Genomic DNA, 22,502 nt, shown 5'->3' with positions numbered 1-22,502 from the left:
GTTTCTGCAGAGCCCCTCTGATGACATGGTCCAAAAAATAAATAAATTGTGGCCACAAAATACTACTTCGTGGACACAAAATGGGTATAATGTGCCCACAAAATACTTATTTGTGCCCACGAAATACTATTTCGAGAGCACGAAATGGGTATAACGTGCGCACGAAATGCTAATTTGTGGGCACGAAACACTTGACAGATAACCGTGATCCTTCCCAGGCCCTTGCAGTTGGTTGACAATAAAATCTATCCCGGTGTCGAGGTCGTACTTACGTCTGTAAAGCAACTGGGCTCTCAATATCCTGTTTAAATGTCTCTCCGTAATAATGGTTCCTTGCATTGCAGGCTTTTCAAAGTGCATTTGTAGCTCATTCCCAGCCTAAAATAAAACTCAATCATACTGTCTCTGTCCATGGTGTATAGGTTTAGCCTACTCTTATGCTTGTGTCTCTACGCAGCTGTCCAGGAATTGTATCAATATGATGTGCGCACGTTATCTATTTCGTTGCCACAAATGCGAAATTCGTTGCCACGTTATACCCAATTCGTGCCCACAAATTAGCATTTTGTGCGCACGTTATACCTACTTCGTGCCCTCGAAATAGTATTTCGTGGCCACAAATAAGTATTTTGAGGGCACGAAGTAGTATTTTGTAGCCACAATTTTTTTTTTTTTGGACCATGTCATCAGAGGGGCTCCGTACGTTTCACTTGCTGCTCACCATCACCCCCAGAGAACCACCCCTCCCACGATAGCCTCTTTAACCTGCCTGCCATTTAAGCAATATTCTTTATTCACCTTGTCATAAAACTCACCCGTAGCCACTTCCAGCCCTGTGAAGCTTCCTCCAAGTCACTCTGCCATTGATAATTCCTGTGTGAAATAAAATCAGTTAAAGCTTGAATCAGTCGTGTATTGAGTCTGCTTTTGGGTCCACCTTCGCACCTCGCTTTCTGCCTTTTTGGCAGTTTTGTATCATATGTCTCCCTCTGTTTTGTCTTTCTGTGTGCTTTCTGACTCTGATATTCACTTTATTTGCATTTTTGCATCCCTGGTTACGATTGTGTTCACCCTCATTAGTTTCCCCTCTTTCGGCTATTTTCAGCTACGCCTAACTTATCCTACATGTATGTCTCGTCTCTCCCGCTTTCAGTGGTAAGTTTGTCTTTGCGTCGCCCCTTCTGCACTTTGTGATTTTCCTGATAGCTGTAGTCATTAAAGCTTGTGTTTTGTTTGTTAAACTTGTTTCCTCATTTGGGTTCTTCTCATTTTGAAAAAACATCATGATCATTTGAAGTGAGTGAAATGGGGTTTTCTTCCAAATAAATCTAAGTGCAGTGCAGTGTTGAGGTCACCACTGAAGAAAAGTAATGCAGTATGTTAATTACTTTCTGCAGAAAGTAATTTGTTACACTAGTCATTACATTATTTTCTCATAAAATGTCCTGAAAGGCATTGTCTCATTAACCATATGAACCTATAGGCTACAGTCCCACACACCAATACAAATCCTTCTCCTCTTGAGGGCACACAGGCTCTCTCTTTTAGTATTAAAGTATGAACACAATACCAACAACACAAAGCAAAGATGAAAGCCACCATAAAGAGACTTCAAAGCAATCCTGTCCATGTTAGAAACGGAAACTGCAAGCCTGACTGCTCATGTGTTTGTTACGCGTGTTCAGGGTCTGGCTACTGGGTTGTGATTGGCATACCCTTAGATTTATCATCACTCTGGGTTGTTGGCTAGCTTTGCATTAGCAGGTTGTCTGTGCAGATGCTCGTAAAGAGCCAAAGTTGTGTTAGCATTATAATGGAACTGTTTCCGTCCTGCACTTTACCATCGTGCTTTTGCCCTTTTTTGGCTCCTGAAAAGCTGTAAACTGCTCTTCTTCCTGCACACGAACTGAAATCTACAAAGGAGTATTTGGGCCTCATTAAGAAAAAAATATTTCATTGTTTATCTTGATAATAAAGTCAATATTTGGAGATTAAAACTGTTTCAAGACAAACTTCCACAGCTGCCTCCTGCAAAATGCATTGTATAGATGAGTTAGTAAACTCATACTTTAGTTACAATGCAATTATTTTTAGCATATAAACACAGTGTGTAGATAAGCATGAGGGCGTTGAAAAGACTGTACGGAAATCTGCATGTGGTCAGAAGGAAAAGCCACAAAACCTTGGAAGAGTTGACCGGATTTGTACAAAATGAAATAACTAGCTATGGACAGACGCAAGAATACCAATGGTTACACTCTCATGTAATATAGAGGATGATTATTATATCACAAGACACAATAAAACAGGTGGTTTGGAGGGTTTTTTGTTTCACTAACTTATCTGAACAATCCATTTTGTAGAGGGTAAGGGAGCCGTGGCAGTTGTTTGGCTTGAAACAACAATGTCAATCTCCATTTTGACTTTTTTTCTCAAAATAATAGTAGTGGTCATTTTTTGTTGTTGTTTTTTCTATCCATTGGGTATCCACATAATTTAAGAACCTCTGTAATGCAAGTAACTCCATAATTGTAACATTCTTGTAAATACCAAATTTAGTACAGTAACTCATTGCATTACTGCTTTAATGAAAAATGTAACGTGATTACAGTAAGGTGTAACTGTCAAACGATGAGGAAGATTTTTAACAAATGTCATGTTAGGTCTGGAAGTAAAAGAAGAAATCCTTTGACCACAAAAGATGGAAATGTATGAGATGAATGTACAAAAACAAAAGACTGGAGTGTAAGTAGATATTTTGATTTGCTATATCATTAAGCATGCAAGCAACAAGCCACACAAACACTATTAAGCTTGTACTGTCCTACGCAACAATTTTAGTGTCCGTGCTCTTGTTTTGGGAAAAAGCCAAGCACAGCCTGAGAACCTCCTACGTTAACTCGGAGTGACACTAATTAATGGCTGCTCTAATAGCTCCTGCAAAATCACTTGGACAGTAAACAAGCTTTCAAGGTGAAACAATGACACTAATGTAATTTTTAGCAAGCGGGGGGGAAGAAGACAGCCCCATGATGTCTGAACATTAAGAAACACTGTACCTGTCATTTCAAATGCGGTCCCCATCTGCTTAAGTATGTTCTCTATTTGCATCAAGGACCCTTTGCCCTTATGAGCATAATAAAAGGAGCATGAACCACAGTGCAGGAATAGATGTGCCAATAAGGGAGGCCCTGGTTCCTCATTAAACTAAAACAGACTCCCTGCTGTATTGGGTCTGACCCAAGTCACTGGTGTCAACAGCAAAAGAAATATAAACTTTAATAAGTCCTAACAGAACCTTGGAGAATGTTGTTGTCCATATGTGGGGGAATACAAGACAATAAGAAAAAAGAAGGCGTTCATGATTGTGTATTATCCTTTGCATGTTTACTCCTGTGCATCTTTGCAGAGTGGGATGGATGGGGACATTATCTGTGTTCAGCAGTACAGAATGGCTGTACTATCACTGGAAAAGCAATGATCATTATTTTATCTCCCACAATGTGCCTCAAATTGTTCCTTTGATGCCACTGAGAATACACCACAAACAAAGCTTCATGTAAACAGAGAGATGTGCAGAAGATGAGTACCTATAGGACAATAAAACCCATCAGTCCACTTATTTTCAGATTTCACAGAGTATTAAAGAATGTAATCCATGTGACACATGAGTCTATATTGAACCACTAGACAAAAGCCTTCATGCACACTTACCTTTAAGGGCACACAAGTATATACACATTCACCTGACGCTCACCAAAAGCAATTACCAAAAATAGCTCTGGGTCATGACCGAAAGAATTACATTGGAGAAACGTGGCGGAAATGAGATTCCTCTGAAGGGTGTCTGGGCTCTTCTTTAGCAATAGGGTGAGGAGTTTGCTCGTTCAAGAAGGAAGAGCTGTTACCACATCGAAAGGAGCCAGTTGGAGTGGTTTGGGCGTCTGACTAGGATGCCTTCTGCACATCGAATGCTTTGGTGTCCTCCTCGAGATAATCTGGAGGAGGTGGCTTGGGACTTGTATGTTTTACCTACAGCACTATGCCACAGTCTTCAGTCACACCTCATTTCTTCATATTCATTTTCAGTCATCATCATTTTCAGAGGAATGTTTTTCTCCTTGTTTGTTTAGCAAAGAATCCACTTTAAATTAGTCTGGAATAAATAAATGAGACCAAGGATTCAGCGATTTTTGGGTGTTTGAGGTTATGTTTTAGAATTATCTCTGATTGAGTTTTGGTCCACCTTTTCCAAAATAGCCACTTTGATTTGTCTAACTAGAAATGAGTAATCCATAATGTTATTGGGCAAAATAGGAGCAACAGTAATGAGAGAAAAACAGAATACAATAGCTACTTGTAAAGTTTCCATATACATTTGGGGCAAACACTGAACAAATGTCAAGAAATGGGCAAAAACATTCCCACTGCTGTTATGTGAACATTAGAAATGAGGTGCATTGACATTAATGTCCCTAAATCTATGTTTTTTCTAGTCAAATTTGTTGATTGTTATCCTCTTGGAGATTCCCTTGGAGCAATTTTGATGTAAAACTTTCATTTAAACCACATTACAGCTATTTATTTGTTATTCACAGCACATCACATTTCTGTTTCTATACCAACTTTTACACATCAGCCACACTTAATGTCTTTTTGTTTAATTTTCAGCATTTCTGCTCAGGCTCTTTGATGTGCAAATTGAATATCTGCATAAAAACAGGTGCATGGAAACAAGCAGGAATTTGCAGTCACTTCCTGTATCAGCGCATTATTAGTACCACACCTCTGTTGTTCTGCCTTAAATCTGCTGTGCTGTACTGAATGAGGCACCATGTAACATTTTTTTCAATTTGTCTCCTTTTTGTGTGGATTTTATGTTTGTCCATGAAGATATGGTGTCCCTGGATGACAACAGCTCAGTTATACATAGATTTTTTTTTTTTATGTGTACACAATGCTGCTGTTGACAGCGTTTGTGTGTCTGCTTATGACACTATAGAGCTAATCAGAGAAGATACACAATGTTGCATTTCCCAGGCTTTTGCTAGTATCAGTCTCTTATCACAGCACAGCCACAGGTACACATGTTGTATGGGAGATGTTGCAGATTAATAGATACTAAAGAATACCCGATTTTTTAAATAAAGCAGGACAAACTGTCTATCCAGTCATAGCTATGTCTGCTCTGACGATAGCTACCAGTAATATCGGGAACAGATAACAAATTGCCACGTAAACAAGCCTCAAATCCTGAGACAACACTGTCTCCCAATAAGTCCAACTAAGTCAGACAAAACTGTTTTCATTTTTTAGAGAAGAAAGGTTCATTCCCTCTTTCACCTCTTGCTTCCCTCTGCCGCTCTCCACAGGATCTGTTGCAGTTCAGTGCTTCTCTAATGATCACCAGGCAGAACAGAAAGTCATCCATAAGCATGCACACGGCCATAGTCACACACTCTCTCACACATACAGACACGCATACATATCTTGGTATCCTCAGGGATAATTGGAGAGAGTTCTCTTAGCTCACTGAATCTCAGCATCCTGCGTCTGTGTCTGTGCAGCTACATTTAGTGAACTGGTGTGCTCTCTCTATGGCTGCCTCTACGTATGTGTGTGAGAGCGAGGTGGGGTGGCAGTGAGTTGGGATAGACTTGACGGGTGTTTTTAAGGATGAAGTGCATCAGACAGCTTGTCAGTTGGATGAGAAGTCAGTATTCTGTGTGTGCATGCGTGCGTGTGTGTGTTTGTCGGTGGGTGGATGGGTGTGACATGTAAAGTGAAGCGTTAATGCTTGGTTGAGCATGTCGAGGGTCTCTACATGAAACTGCTCACAGCCCAGAAAGAGAAAGACAGAGCAGTGGGAGAGAGAAGCCCAAGGTCCATTATAATCCAGTAAAATAACTGTTAATCACTTTAAAGCTAAAGTAAAGTAAAAAACTATATAAAATGTTGCCTAATTCTCCCTTGGCTAACACTTTCAGTCTTTAAATATAATATTGGTGTTAAATAAGAGTCCAAATCCAATTCACAGTGATGTGAGCCGTACTGTATAAAATGGCCACTGACCACAGCTCACAAATAAGGAGGAAATTCTGTATAGTTAGTCCATATGTGTATTACCGGTGGTTTTAACCGAATCACTGAAATATATAAAATCATTAGGTTACTTGCACTCAAAAGAGCTTTAATCATTGTGGCTCATTAGCCACTAAACTGACCTCTAAGGCAGTTCTCGTTCTCCTTTATATGCTCACAGCTTTGTTGATTAAAGCATGTTTTATCTGGCCATTATAACTTAGTCCTCTGCCTCCGCATCACTGAAATTATACTCATTTTGAATTACAATAAAACATAAGTCCATTACATCAAATCACACTTATTCTTGAGCTTTTAGCAAAATATTTACACTCTCTAATATGTATATATACTACAGCAGTTTTTATAATACATTCAGACTGCTTACCCATCCACAAAGTATTCACAGGAGAGCATGCACATGCTGCACATGAAGCTGTTTCATATGTGCATTTTACATGACATGAAAGATAATGTTTGATCGTGATCAAACATTATAAACCAAAGCATTTCCCTTTGGTGAACTTCTATCATGCTGTCTTTCAAGAACACAAGACTTTGTGCCCATCAGTACAAGAAAATGTTAGTGAAACTCTTTTTTTCTTTTTCTTCTGGCACTTAAAAACGAAAAAGAGTCAGGATCAGACTCCAGTTGAGATCTAGCCTCAAAACCCAGATGCTGCCCTGAGGCATGTAAGCCTTACATACAGTGTATATACACTAATACTGATTCTATCCTCTTAATCTAACACTTTCTGTTAAGTTGATAGCACGTTGTAATTAAAAGAGAATTAATATCGCTTATTTTCCTGTCTTTTTTTAATTTTATGCTATTTTAAAACATCCTGACACACACCAACTTATCATACTGATGTCCCACCAGATTATTTTTGTATTAAAGCTTTCAGACAGTTAGATGTCTGATTAAGATACTGACTAAATCCAAGAAGCCTACAAAAAACTTTGCTCTGTCACATATATTTTGATGCTTGCATTTGATGTGTGGTGCATTATACTGAAGACAATAAGCAGCTGTTATCAGTGTCCTCTCTGAGTGTTTACATCAAGTGATTAATAATAAGATTCGACTGATCATAAAACAATTTAAAGGCATACATGGGTGTTTTATTAACTCAAAGGACAGAGATCAATAAGTGATTCAAGTGCTGCTTTTATACGCACATCTTCCAAAACAGTAAATGGCAAATTCCAACGAAAACTGACGTTTTCTCTGCATTTTACGCTGAAGGAATAATATTCAGTTGGCTGGTGATGACAGGGAACCGAACATGCACTGAGTAAGCTTTGGAAAACCCCTCTCATATTAGTCACACAGCATTTGAAATCAATCTGGCCCATAACTTGTCATCTCCCCAGATATTAGCCTAGTGAGCAATCAAATCCTTCAGTCCCAGTTTCAGCAGCTAATGCCATGGTATTAGACTGCAGCCCACGTTTACCCCGCTCTGCCGATGGCGTCACTGCCAACTCATTGTCAGACACTTTTCCAGCACAGAGAGCAGTGAAATCCCTGCCACAGAATCAGGGCAAACAACACCTACTTATGGAAAGTCCCTCAAAGCCACCACATTATCTTCACAGCAAACATTAGATTTTATCTGAATAAACTTTTCTGAATCATTGAAAATGACAGGAAGGTCACCACAATAGATGGCATCAGTACACAACACTGTTATACAAACTACACATTGCACCAAGGAGTGTCAGTTACTGTGATACCTCTTGCCTTGATTAGCCCAAGCATTTGAGTATGTAGTCAGTGTGCATGTCCAGTTTATATGTAGTACATTGCCTATATAAATATATTATCAGCAGTAAAGTGATTTAGTGGATGATTTTGATGATTTTGTTTGTATGTTTTGACAATTTAACAAATGAAAAGTAAGTTTTACTATAAAAAAAAATCATATGCTCTGAACAGGCTGTTGTATAATGGCAAGTATTTACAGAAGGGAGAAGCACAGAGTAAATCGAATGTATTGCAATGTGGTACAAAAAAAGAGTTTTTGTGGCCACTTTGACTTGCAGGCAAATTCCAGTATCTCTAAAGCATATTTATGTTTTTGTTGTTGTCTTAGGTAGCATTTTTAATACAATTATTAAAGATTAGAAATACTAGAGTTTAGTACTAGAGTTTAGTATTTGTGAGCCATTATGATATAGCTTGTGTTAGTTTATAAGTCTGCACCTCATCCTCCCATCCAAATATGGTTACAATTGCTCTAAAAAACAAGATGGCAACAGTTAAAATTATATTCGAAGCTTCAAAGCCCCAAAAACTAACATGTGGAGTCACTGTGTCCATCTTTTTATTACAGTCTTATTTATATAATTTAATATACTAAGCATTACTAGAGCTCTCATCAAATAGTTAAGAGCAGTTTATATATTAATGTGTCTGTCATATACTTGGAAAAATCGGAAGAATATCATAAGCATCACAAGCATGCCTCTGTTCACTGTCTGTGTCTGTGTGTGTCACAATTTGAGCTTAATCACAGCATCTGTTGCCGTCATTGCTCTTGGATATAAACATCATCAATCACCAACCATAGTGACATTATATATTTGGGCTCCGATTTGTCAGATTATTGAAAAAATGTTATCGCATACACCCAGCATGCCATGAAATGTGGTTTTCTGGTCCTATTACAAAAATGATAATTCATGTAAAATCAGTTAAATCTTTTATCAAGATAATGAATGTGTCTGTTAGATTGGAGGGTGAGATTATATGTAACAATGTGGCAGTTTATATCAGCCGTGCATTGCTGCTTTTGTCTTTTCAGTTACCTAAGATACTGCCTGAGTCACTGTTGCAGCTCGATGGAGATTTAGAAAGTGATGGCTATCAAGTGAAGAGGAGGTAAAAACAGCTATCTCAAATGTGTCCGACATCCACTCTCACCTACTCCTCTTACTAGAACTCCATCCTTTATCTTTGCACTTCAGAGGAAAAAGAGAACAATGTGGTCTAAACCTTTGAGTGTTACACAGTGTTGTTCTAATTCTTTTATTCCCCTAATGATTTGATCCTGGAGCAGGAGCCTGTCCTAGCTACCATAGGGTGAGAGGCAGGGTACACGAGGGGAACACAGAGAGACAGACTGCATGTCTTTGGACTGTGGGAGGAAGCCGGAGTACCCGGAGAGAACCCACACAAACGCAAACTCTCCGTACAAATGTGACAACAAGACGACTGAAAGAATAAGACAATTTCACCATATTAGAGAAATATTTAAAAACCCACTGAAGCTGTTGTGACGTCACCCTTAGCTTAGCTTAGATTTCACATTTCAGCAAGCTGAGGATTGAAGTTTGGCTAAATTTCATGCAATCAGATGATATTACAGTCCAAATTGATAATGTTACTTTGTAACATGTCTCTCCAATAACCAACATTTCTACAATTAAACAACAGGTTTTTTTCCAAAACAGTTGTACTTGTGCGGATTTTGGTTTAGATGAGCATCTTGGCTGGCTTCCTTTGCCAACAGATTTTAGTAAGAAGGTGAAATATTGTACAACTCCAATTCCAAACAACTAGGATGCTGTGTAAAATGTAAACAAAAAAAATAAAGTAAATCTTATAAACCCATATTTTGTTCACTATACAGCATAGAAACATAGCAAACATTCAAACTGAGAAAGAAAGAAAATGTGAGCTCATTTTGAATTTAATGGGAACAATAAAATATGGCCATATCCCAAAAAGGGTGGGATATAGCCATATTTACCACTGTGTAGCATCCCCTCTTCTTTTAACAACAGTCCACAAACATGTGACAACTGGTGAGACCAGCTGATGAACATTTAAGAGATGAATGCTGTCCCATTCCTGTCTGCTATTAGATTCTATAGGTGAAGAGGTCTGGACTGCAGGCAGGCCAGTTCAGGACCTGGACTCTACTGCTACAAAGCAACAGTGTTGGAATAGACGCAGTGTGTCATCTGGATGTCTTTTTAAATTAGCTTTGTCCCAAAGAAGAGGGACGTGTTTCTAAATCATGTTAGTGAATGGATTTGTCTTTACATGTTAGAACTTGTAAAGAAGAAGCCACACTGTGCTCCTGGATAATGATTTCACAAAGTGTTCCTGAACCCATGCACTAATTTCTACAATGGAATCGTACATAGTTTTAATGCAGTGCTCCTTGAAATCCAACAATCATGGTCATCTAATACTGATTTTCAGCCTTTTACTGTACTGTAAAGGATGAGATATTCAAAGTCTTCACAATTTTACACTGAGGAAGATTATTCTGAAATTGTTCTACATTTTGTAGATGCATGTTTTTGCTGATTGCTGAACCTCTGCCCACCTTTACTTCTGATAAACTCTGCCTCTTTAAGTTGCTCTTTTTACACCCAATCATGCTGCTGATCTGCAGCCATCTGATCCACCATGAGAAAACCAGCCAAAGCAACAGACCGAGTCAAACAATAATGAAATTTAAAAAAACTAGGCTTTCCAATATTTATAGTATTTGTTATCTTTAATCTATAATTTCCTTCGGGATTAACAAAGTATTCTGATTCTGATCTTAACTTAACTTTCTGCAAATATCTCCTTAAATAACTTTTATTGAAAAATTTCTGATTATAAAACACAAATAGAACTGCACATTATTTTGCCTCAGTATCTCATCCAGTAAGAAAGAAAAGGGGGAAATCCTTACTCAGTCAGCAGCACATGCCTAGGGGCGTGACCTGGCCGGTCAGCCAGCGAAACTTTCCTTTTTAGTGATCCTGGAGACTTTCCCATCTTTAGCCTCAGGCGTTAGCGCTGTGGGGATTACAATTTCTTGTAAATGTAATGGAGTGTTAAGCAGATTAATTAACAATAATCGTTTAGCAACATGCTGCAAGTAGGTTTTTATCTATTCAGTATTACTATTACTATCTATCCAACTGCATCACAGTAATTCAAAGAACGGGCGAAGTATGGCATATTCAAGGAAAAAAGTAATAGAAAATCTAAACAGACGAATGAAATATGTCTCTTGAATGTTAATCTACAATTTTTAACAATTTTAGGAAACAAAGTAAAAACAGAATGTAGTTCTGGACTTGAGTTTTGCATTTTGTGTCATGTATATTAAAGAGAGTTGTTTAACATGAGCACTAACAAAGGTGTTCTGTTAAATGTTCACATGTTTTAGAGAAAATTGGTTATGGTTGTAATGATTAGTCTCATGAGTGAAACATAATTTTTCCTCTGCAATGTCATCCTTTACAAACTGTATAGGAGAAACAGTATTTTCCGGTGACCAAGCAAAAGCTCTTCATCTCAAGCTTATGCTTTGTATTCACTTTAAGTTGCTCCTGTCTACAGCTTCTTGGCGCAGAACAGAAATAGTGTGCGTGTTTTGTATGTGTGCCCACTTGTCTGTCTGCTGGCCCTCCACGTGTGCATGCTGGTTTATTTGCCATATGCCAAGGGCTCTTTGGAACAGAGGCACCATTATCCATTCATCAGGCCTGCAGCATGAGTGTCAGCCACTTTCCCTGATCTACAGTCTAATTTACACCTCAGACACCGGCTCTCCTCCCTCTCGAAGCCCTTGTTGACCCAAAACAGGATTCACAACTATAAATCTACGAGTGCTGCACCACTCCTAAATCCAGCTGGTCAGTATGAGCCTCATTTGAAGGGTAGATGTTTTGAAGCTATGCACTAACCTAATAGATCAATGAAACCAGAGGTGACAATTTAAAAGTTAGTATTTAGTGCAAATTTCTATTTTAAAGTTTCAATTAATAACCAGCGGGTTGTTCAGAGAAAATTAGGCTCTCAGAAACAGCAGCTACAGTAAGAGACAAGTCTCACACTTTCTTTTATCCCTTACTTATTTCTTTCAGCACTTGTGTTGTATCAGAGCTGTAAGACCAGATATTGATTGTATGCTAAGGACTAATGGGTATGACAAAAGCAATATGAAAAGGCTTGGAAGAGAATGACAAAACATTAAGAAGCAAAGTGGATAAAGAAGGAACAAATGAGAAAAACGGGCATACTGACAACAATAGTTTCAAAGAACAGAAGAAGAGGTCGCAAAAGAGGAGGAATTAGGGACAAAGTGATGACAGATCAAAACCCAAGCAATGACAGAATCACTTAGTTTCAGTGTCTTACTTTGAGGAACATACATCGACTACAACTATAGTGAATTCAAATACAAGAGACAGTAAGCTAGGATATGTCCTACTAGTATAGTGATTTGTTTTTTAATTTATTTGGTTAACATCGATATTATTGGCTGTTAGGTTGAAATTGTTAAATGTTGTCATTCTTTTACTTAAATTTCTAAACTTTATTTCATCCTCTATCATTCTCCCCGGCCTACATCTATGTGGGGGAGGTAATTGGCTGTAGTGTTTAACTGTAGGGACATCCTGTGTGAAGATTCTCTGTCCTTATTTAGTGAGGATGTTTTACTTCCTGCCATTTATGTCCTCACCTGTGTTTGTATATGGTAAACCGTTAGAGGAAGCTAAGCACTATACAGGGTGAGGGGAGATGACCCTCTGTCAACAGGAAGTCACACAGAGAGACACTCACTCACGTGCATACACACACACACACACACACACACACGCTCATACATGCATACACACGCACACTCAGTGCCTTAGTTTTATGGTGCACCACAGGGGAGGTTTACAGTGGGTGTTTGTGAAACTGTGTGTCACAGAATAAAAGGCTGCAGGGGGGTGCTGGTTCTTTGGAGTGGTCTGAGACCGAGGGCAGAGGGGCTGCTCTGAGATCCTCCCCTTGCTAGCAAGTAAAACCGGTTAAACTGTTCGTCTTGCTTTCTTCATGGGTGATAAGTCTCTGAACTAGCGGGCCTGCTGAAGCGCAGACCCAATATTGGCCGACAGGAGCTATTTGCTGATTTATCAGTATTTGCATGTATTATAGCTCATACATGAAAATTTAAAAAGTAAAGAAGAGATGGAAGAAACACCCTTCAACTCTGTCATAAATGTTGACATTGCATATTCTGCCCACCAGAGGGCACTCTGCACTCCCCTGTTGCTAACACGTTTGGAATGCCATGAAGAAAACAACCAGCTGATCTGAGAAGAGGTTGGCAGAGTGCACAAAAGTAAATAAATAACTACAGATAGCAAATGTTAGGGAAATCAGTTTATATTTTGTGTGTCTAAAAGAAAAATGTCAGATAATGCATCCAATTTTTAAAAGGCTAAATATCAGTACCAGCTGTAAAAGACCTGTATCGGTCCTATATCTATTATGTCTTTCTGCTCACTGTTCATAAACTTAACCCATCACATTAAATAAAATGGTTACCCACTGGATTCTAATATGGCACTAACAAGTCCAGTCCAACCATCTGTATATGAGGTCAGACTTGAACAACAGGATGCTGAAGCTAGCCTACTGAATTGGAGGTCACTTTGAAAGTTACATCAGCACTTTTTCCATGATTAAGTTAAATTAAAAAAAAAAAAAGGGGGGGGGGGGGGTCTCACTTAGTACAAAGTACAAACACAGAGTTTAGGTTTGTTACCCAGCCCTGGCAGAGAGATTGGGTTGAATTACAGGAATTAAGGAATAAAATCAGGACAGCGGTTGAGATAGTTTCTTCTCACCTGAAGCTCTGCAGGCTAAAAAGTTCAGAGGCAAAACTAAAGAGGCAACACGCTGACAGAGAGAGGCAGGAGAGAGAAGGAGATGGACATCGATTGAGGTCCAAGAGCGTTTGGCATCCCTTTCTCTCCACAAATGAGTCTCAAGGTATCTGCCTTCTTCATCCCCTGATGCCTCCCTCCTCTCCCTCTCTCCGCCTTTAACCCCTGCATGATCAGGTCTGCTCCCGGCTTCTCTGCTGCCCGCAGGAAATAATTATATCCATAGTGAAACTCTCCACCTATCTCTTCTGTCCCCTGAGAAGCACGTTCTTCCAATTAAGAGGTGTGCTGCATCTCTGAACCCATTCCTCTTTACTCCCATGGTGTCTAGATTTTGCAGTGTCTACTGATGGAAGCCAATTAAGAGGAAACGGCCTGTGCACAGGTAACATATAGGTGTGGACTGAATTTGAATATTGTTACTGCTAAGTGTTGTTGACCGGGCTACAGCTTTTCTCAAACACTCTAAGGAATCTTTGTGGTTTATAATGTTTCTGACAATGCCCACCTAATGTGTGGTCATATAGCACTTTTTTTTTCTATATGGCCTGTGGTTAAGTCATAATGAATGTGCAGTGTAATGTTGAATGTCTTCCCAGGGACCTAATTTATCAAGCAAAGGCCAACAGTGTCAAAGCCATTTCCTCAAGAGATGCAGCCAAACAGCAAATAACTAAAAGAGTCTTTAATGTACACTGTGTGGCCATATGTACCTGAATTCCTTCAACCAAGATAATGCAAAGTCTCAGGTCTACTATCACTGCAAAATACTGATTTATCTGTATTTATGGGGTGCATACTTAATGGTTTTATACGGGAGCAATTTCAACACTGATGTGTCCAAATGACCCTTCAATGTGCTTTTATCTGGAGCTCCAGTGTAACTGCAATTTCCATTTTCACTTCTATTTTTAAGAAAGCAAAAAAGGGCTTTTTTGTAAGAAATGGTGATCATAATGTGAATTCCCTGCAGTGGTGCTTTTAGCTTTACTTTAAAATCCACAGACTTTAAATGGCAGCACACAGCAGCTATATTAAAACATATCGTGAATGACAGATTAAAGAGCATTTGTAGAATGTGCAGACTGGTAGCATACATGTATCCCCTGTAGAACTTCACAACCAGCAAATGTGCTGTAGTCCAGTCTTGTCATTTTTGATCTTTCCCTGTACTAAGTGCAATGCTGTAAGCTTGCTGACACCTCACATACAGTACAAACAAACCCACAGACTATTTTTCATGATATATATGTCTCTGGTATTTGTCTTGCTGACGTTTATGGTATGATTACACAGCACCACTTCTTCTGCAGCAATAGTTAGCTTGACAACTATCTGGACACTGACAATGTCTTGTAATTTTCATCTGTACAGCACCACAATGGATTTAAAATCAAAGAATGTATGACTTTCATCTTTGAGGTGTTTAACAAAAGTATTGCACTAGCAGTTTATAAATTACAGCTGGGTTTTGGGGGATTTTTTTTTTTTTGCTTGAGGGGTTCAAAATTAATTGGACAATTAACTGACAAGCAGTTTCTTGGCTAGTTGAGACCTATTCCCTTGTTATTCCATGAGAAATTAAGCAGATAAAAGATTGGGAGTTGATTCCAAATGTTGAACTTCTCTTTGGCAGCTGTTTGCTGGAACTCTTAAAAGGCAGTTCAAACAGTCGTTAATGCAGCTGAAGGAGACGATCATTAGGCTGTAAACCTAAAAAAAAAATTAAATTAAATTAAAAAAAGATCAAATTAAGAAAAGAAAACCTTTAAGAGTGGCCAAATGAACAATCCCGTACCCATTCTTAAAAAACATTAAAGCACTGGCCAGCAACTACAAAAGACAACTGAAGTGAATGATCACAGAATTATTTCATTTTAAAAAAAAATTACAATACCTATAACCAAGTTGAGAATACTCTCAATGAGGCATACATACCATTATCAAAGTCAAAAATCAAGAGGCACCTTCATGGATGTAAACACAAAGGGTTTACAGTGAGGTGAAAACCACTGGTTACAATCAAAAATTGCAACCAGTGGTTTTTGAATTGGGTCATCAGTGTTTACTGATGATGTGACTGCTGATAGAATTCTGAAGTGTACAGGACTATAAACTCTGCTCAGAGCGACCCAAATGCTGCAAAAATGATTGGACGCCACTTCACAGTGAAAATGGATAATGACCTAAAGCATACTGAAAAAATAACCCATGAGATTCTCAAAGCAAAGAATGTGATATCCGTCAATGCTCAAGTCAGTCACCTGATCTCAGACCAAAAGAGCTTGCTTTTCTGTTATTAAGTACTAAATTCAGCGAAGAACGACCCACAAACAAGTAGCTGTGTTTCCATCTTCAGAGGAAACATAGCATTCAGTGATGTCCAAAGAATATCAAGAAATGCTGTGATCTGTCACTCAAGTATTAAGAATACTCCTTTGTCTGTGCTTTTAGTTTTGAGCGTCTGAAAATGAGAGACGATGTACAAAAATGTCTGTAATTTTGTTTAAGAAAAGCTGAAACTCTGAAGGTTAACCACATCCAGATTTAAAATCCACTGTGGAGGTGTACAGAGACAAAATTGCAGATATTAAAGGTCATTGTTTAAAACTATGTTGGCCGCACTCTTTGTGCCAAATTCTCAGGGTAAGCAGACACCAGATGTTGCAGTAGTTCGATGAAGTGGCTAGAATAGCCATAATAGCAGCAATACATCTAGCAAGATTTAAACAACTGGACCGGAAGCACCTCCTGCCTCTCCAGTTTGAATGAAGTATGGTTATCTTTTTAGGAGGAATACATGCATATTCAGAGGAGTGAGGGAGGAATGATGTGATATCACACAAAGGAGAAATCAGACTTCTTATCCTCCCCAGGAAGCCACAGTACAGCATGCCTAAGCTGGTAATGCTCAATACCACGCTTGATTAAGGCCAGCGCATAATGCTGTCGGGAGTTTTAACCCTGCACCCAGTGAGACAGTTATGATGTAAACATGCCGACCATTTGGGCACATTAAACTTAACTGTTTCAGTTGTGGGTAAAAGTGAAAGTGGGAAAGGCCAACATGTTGGTAGAAATTTAAGTGCAATGGAGACTGTAACAGTATTGAAGTGTGTTTCAACATGGATCTATTTTTTTGTTCTTTGTCCCAAAAATATTTTTTTTTTCAACAACATCACTGCAATTACTGAAAAAAGAAAAATGTGAAGCTAACTTGGTCATTAAAATGTTCCTAATAGAGACTAAAATAGATAGGGGGAAACTATTAAAGTAAAAAAAAACAATTGTATGACACAGATTAGGAATTAATTAAAGTGATTCTAAATGTAATTAGCAAGGGAAAAGTCAGCAGGTTTACCAGGAAAATCAAGGTTTTTTTAGTTGCAGGCTGACTATGATCTGATGGCAGCTGTCTGGCAGCTTGCTGGATGAGGAAGAAAACTGCATTATGCAGACGTCTAAGAGCAGAACGTACAGTTCAATTAAGAAGAGCAGCCAAAAGAGATGGGAGGGAAAGAGAAGGGAGACAGTGCATGTAAACAGATGTTGCTGGTACCGCTTCTCTGTCTGGGCCATTATTACCACCTATAAAAGATTGCAGGCATATAAAGGAAATTGTTGAAAGCACACACAAACAGTTTAAAATGTCACCGGGTTCTAATGATGAGGCACGGCATAATAATTTCACAGCTCATCGCCTGACCCTCGTCACATACGGGTTCATCACAGGTTTTGCTTTTCTCTCCCTGCAAGAGAAAATGTGCTCAACACACATTTCGCACACAAAGAAAGTCAGACTCGGCTCATGCTGACACGCTGTCAAATTCACCTCAGACTGTAGCAAAGGTGAAGGTCTTTTAAGTTACAGCATCAAGGCTTTGTGGATACAGGTGTAGTTAAATTAGGCCAACAACGGGGAGAAGACGCTCTGTGTGATCAAAGGTTAGACTGATACCCGTTTGAGTGCTCGACGTTGAGGGGACGATGGTTTTGAGAGACAAAAAGAAGAAATTTCATCTGAGAGTTTATCTCAACAGCAATTATGTCTGTGGCTCGGACAGAGATGGAAGCAGAGGGAAAGACAGGCAAAACTGAAGTTGTAGAGGAAAGAGAGAGCCAAGAGCATAAATACCAGAGGTTGAGTGAGACCTTGATATAATTTGAGTTTGATTAATGAAGAGGCAGTGAGGTGAAATGAACAGGAAATCAAGGAGGACAAAGCCAAATCCTGTTCTTTGATCTTCTAGTCTCTTCCAGTGAGACTTTGTGCAGTCAAAGCAGCAGCGAGCGCAGTGACTCACACCTGTTTCTATAACTATAAAACACAAAGGAAATGGAGTTAGGTTACTGGCTTGTCACAATCACCGACTGAAGGAGGATCTGATGGTGAAGTATATATACTCTGGCCCCTTAGATACACGTTACAGATACAGTTCAGTCAGTGTTCTGTAAACTGTGATGGCGTGACCTTCTTTTATCCTCTCATGACCAGTTTGAGCTGCTGCACCATTAATGCACATACTGCCAATCCATGGTCACAGACAGTATTGCAGCTGCAATGACAAGGGTCATTTTGTGTGCTTTTTTATGAAGACTAGATGCAGAGATAAGAAACAAACAGGAGAGGAAAATAGCTCCCAAAAAAGGAGCACAGCCTGCAATGAGCCAAGGGCCATGAATCCGATTAATAGTGTGATGTGAGAGCTAATGCTACTGCTGTTCAGAGCCGGGGTATGGATCATTGAGATAAGAGCCGCAGCTAAATGCGGAGGGACAGCCAATTGTAAATGGTATGTTATCTAATCAGCCAATGAGGCGGAGTGTCTTTTATGAGCGACAGTGCTACAGATCTGTCTGCACCGCCACAACCTCTCCGTGGAGTTTGTTTTAGGAACGTCAGAAGTTTCATTTCAAGGATTTTGCTAAGATCAGTTTTCTCCATTAGGCCATAATCAGGGCCAATAAACATTTTGGCACTAACAAAAAGACAAGAGGCCAAACTAAGGGTTACAGAAGAAAGGATTTCCACTTGGACGTGTGCAGAGGAGGGATAGTGGATAATTTTGAAGATGGAGCAGCCAAGCAGGCGGAAAAGAGGAAGACTATGGAGACGATTCATGGAAGTAGTGAAGAAGGAAATGCAGAGGGTTGGTGTGAAAGAAGAGGATGTAAGGGATAGGGTGAGATGGAGGCAGATGGTCAGCTGTGGTGCAGGGTGTAGCCGAAAGAAGAAGACGAAGAAGAAGACACAGTCCTTAATATAGATGCTGCTGGGAAGTGCTCTGAAAAATAAGCTGTAGATAGAAAAAGATTTGCCTTTCAAGGCAAAGAATTACTCTCAACTATTTAAAAAAAAATCCATATGAGGAACATTTTTCTTACAGATTTATAGCGGTTATTTAATTTTCTAGTTCTCCAAATGCATTAAAACTTTAAATATTTTAGTAATGCTACCAAAAATCCTTACATTTCAGCTTCTTGTTTAATATTCCGCACAATCCTATGTGACAAGCAGCATTTAGATCCCTTTATTCTTGATTATCATTTGTGCGCATATTTGTTTTTTAAAAAATGATGGACGACTTCATCTCCCACAGCAGGGCTGCATGTCAGCGCAGAGGAGAATCAGTGAGAGACCCCTGAAGCTCGAGACAACATTCCCCAGTGAAGCTAACTAAAGAGAGGCAGAGAGGCAGCGGACATGACAGCTTTTCAACAGCCAGAGCAAACTGACAGTAATATCCACGTGTTCTCACAGCAGACAGGAGACTGACAGCTGCAACTTTCATTTGAAACAGATGCACGGAAGTCGCATCTCACTCAAAGCCCAAGCAGGGCGACAAATATCCCTCCTGCACAGGCAATTTTTACCCCTGAATTGACCTCAAATGAAACCAAATCTACACTGAAGTGAAGCTGACAGGCATCTTCTGTACCCTGAGCACCGAACATTTGTAGCCACTGGTTTTCTTTTCTGAGCCTTATAACTCAAAAAGGAAATCTCCTCTGCATCCAGCCCTCTTTGCGTCTCCAGACAAGCACTTTATCTTCCTGTCTACAGCACAGCAGACTAAACACACTCTCTAATAGAAGGCGGTTTTTTTCTTTTGGTCCAAAGCAAGCCTGTCTGTAGGCGACTAGGCTTAAATATACTGTTCCAATAACATACTGCATCCATATATTTTATCAGCAATGACACAGAGACATAATAGGACATAAATACACAGGCACACAGACTACTATGAATGGGTAGCCTGTCTCCTTTAAAGTGGTTTCTGGCACAGCGGAGTTAGCCTATAGGAGCTTAAAGCTTTGAAAAGGCGACCCTGAGTTACTCTTCAGCTAGGTCAAGGAGGTAAAAGCCAAATATCACACTTTTCCTCAAACTTTGTCCCCTTGTAATTTCAGACACTAACAGAAGAATATGTGAATTTGAGTATGGTGTAAAGATGCAGCTTTTGTAACTAACACATCGTTGTTTTGGATCACCTAGTTGGTCAAACGTAGGTGGAAAATTAATTTAAAAAAACATGTCTCTCATCCAGCCATATCAGGATTACCGCAGGTTTTACTGGAAAGCTCGAACTGCTTGGATGCAGTGATGTAAAATAGAAACAATAAAAGTCATGAGATTTAAGGGACCGGTTGAGCTAACTGCGGTCGAGAGAAGACATCAGCCTTGTGATGCTGGCTCTGTGCAGACATGTGATAATAATTGAAAGACACAGCGAGTGCTGTCTGGCGTGCTTTAGAGTAAGATTCGGTGCATTTGTGCACTCGGGGTAAGAGTGAGAATAAGAAAAACATCATCCACATACCTCAGTGGGCACTTTTCACAGATATTCTTTTCATTATTTTGTACTCTGAACTTTAAAGTCACCAAAGTGCAGCGATTGAAGATCAATACTGCCTCCTCCTGGATATCAGGTGAACTACTGCACATGCCAGAGCAAAAACTTTTATCTAGTGGTTTAAAATTTAGCAAAGACTGACCTGGAGTAAAATCTCATAAATATGATTGTGCAACAGATAGCTCAATTTAGGGGCAGGCAGTGGAAGTTTCAGCATGATTTAATTATGCTATTGGTATCACAAGGTTTCCTGTTGATTTGGTTAATATTATCAAACACAGACAAGCTCAACAGGCCTTAATTTTATCATAGAAGCCCACATTTTATCACAATACTGAGACTTCACTCGAGACCGCGTGTATGTTTTGTCTCTGTGGACAACTTGACTAATTTATAAAAATAAAAGCAGCAAAATTTAGAGCTGCTTGAACACTCAAGGAAATTATTGTAATCAGCACCTTCTTAGATTTGTTTTTCTCGCTAAAATGCTTCTAAGATAAGCTTCAGCAAAGCTTCAGAGTGGGCTAACTTGATAGCTCCTGAAATTTGCTAAGGCAGTAAACATGGCCTCAATAACTTGCAGACATTCACTTCCACTGAGTCACCGCTGAGCCTTTCACTCCCAGTGTAATAAACTGTATTTTCTATCCAAGGCAAAATTGTTTTTTTCTACCTGTGTGTGCTATGTTAGCTGTTTTTGAAATACCTACCAGGCTGTTTGTTTACAGACACTAAGCCTGACCAACATCACCTTTCAAATCCTCCTGCAACCACACACGTGGTATTCGAGCTGGCTCGGCCTTTGGATGCTGATTTAAGTGAGTCACTTTCTCAGGTTTGTATGAACTCTGGTGAGACTGTTTATTGGCCGGCGGTCGCTTTTCGCACCCTTTTGCCAAAATGAACACGGATGTGCTAGAGCAGTTTCTCGCTTTGTGCCAGTAAAGATGGACTCTTGCCACCAGATCCATGGAGGTACATTGGTTTCCATAGTTACATCGTACTGGTTTAAAAACAACCTTTTAAGAAAGCTGTCCGAGCAGAAAAGCATTCGTTCTTCATGTGTGTTTAAGCTATTTCCAGCACCAGCGTTGCTGAGCAAATTCCCTGCCCTTATTTTTCTTAATGCACTGCAACAACATGTGGAACCACAGTCCTCACTGACAGCCATTTTGAAATGCCCCCACGCACATATGTGGATAGTGATTTTGATGCATTGTTTAAATAAACTTCAGCATAAACTGGGGCATAATAATTGCATGTAAACAAGCACCAGTCAAATCTGCGAAAAAAATCCTTAAAAGGTCTGCACCTATTTTCAAAAATTAAAGTTTTTAAAAACATCTACCACCAAGTTTCTATTTGTGTCTCTCTCATAATGTTTCTTGTGGAAGGACTGATTTCCAAAGGGCCATGTACTTTTGATTTGCTTGACCTTTCAAAGGTAGAGGTTAAAGTCTGCTATCAAGCTGGAACAGAAAGCAATTCAATCTCTTGCTCAAGGTGACACTTCAGGCCAAACTGAACATTGTCTGAATGTTATTCAGACAATATGGAACCGTTATTGAAGCTCCAAAGTTACTCCATTGTTTCTCTATTGGAGGGAAATGGATGTACCTGCAAATCATGTATACAAACAACAAAGTAAGCAAGTGATTCACTAAGACTAAGACTACAGAATGAACTGGGTGAGTGCAGGGTTTGTACTAGTGCACAAACCCTGCTCAATTTAGTTGCCAGCTATGTTTCCAGTGCTGTAGTTAGTGAGAAAAACGTACTGTCCAATCACTACAATAGACAGACAGACAGACAGACAGACAGATACTTGGGGAAATTAATTGCCCACCCCTGTGTTATAAAAATATTGAAGTGATTAATTGAAGTAATTAA

The 22,502-nt window shown here is 39.3% G+C and overlaps 1 long non-coding RNA gene across 1 annotated transcript; it reads right to left on the bottom strand.

Annotated features, from left to right (window-relative positions):
• Positions 1-820: 820 nt before the first annotated feature.
• Positions 821-20,695, bottom strand: LOC309720325. The gene is made up of 3 exons (XR_014280470.1): positions 20,580-20,695; positions 10,782-10,888; positions 821-873 (listed from the first exon to the last, which is right to left on the bottom strand). It is a non-coding gene; the product is annotated as an uncharacterized lncRNA (long non-coding RNA).
• Between the last annotated feature and the right edge of the window lie 1,807 nt (positions 20,696-22,502).

Source organism: Aulonocara stuartgranti (genome assembly GCF_965226115.1).
Source record: "Aulonocara stuartgranti genome assembly, chromosome: 13".
NCBI lineage: Eukaryota > Metazoa > Chordata > Actinopteri > Cichliformes > Cichlidae > Aulonocara > Aulonocara stuartgranti.
The sequence above is the reverse complement of the archived record's forward strand: the minus strand, read 5'-3'. Positions and strand labels throughout refer to the sequence as shown.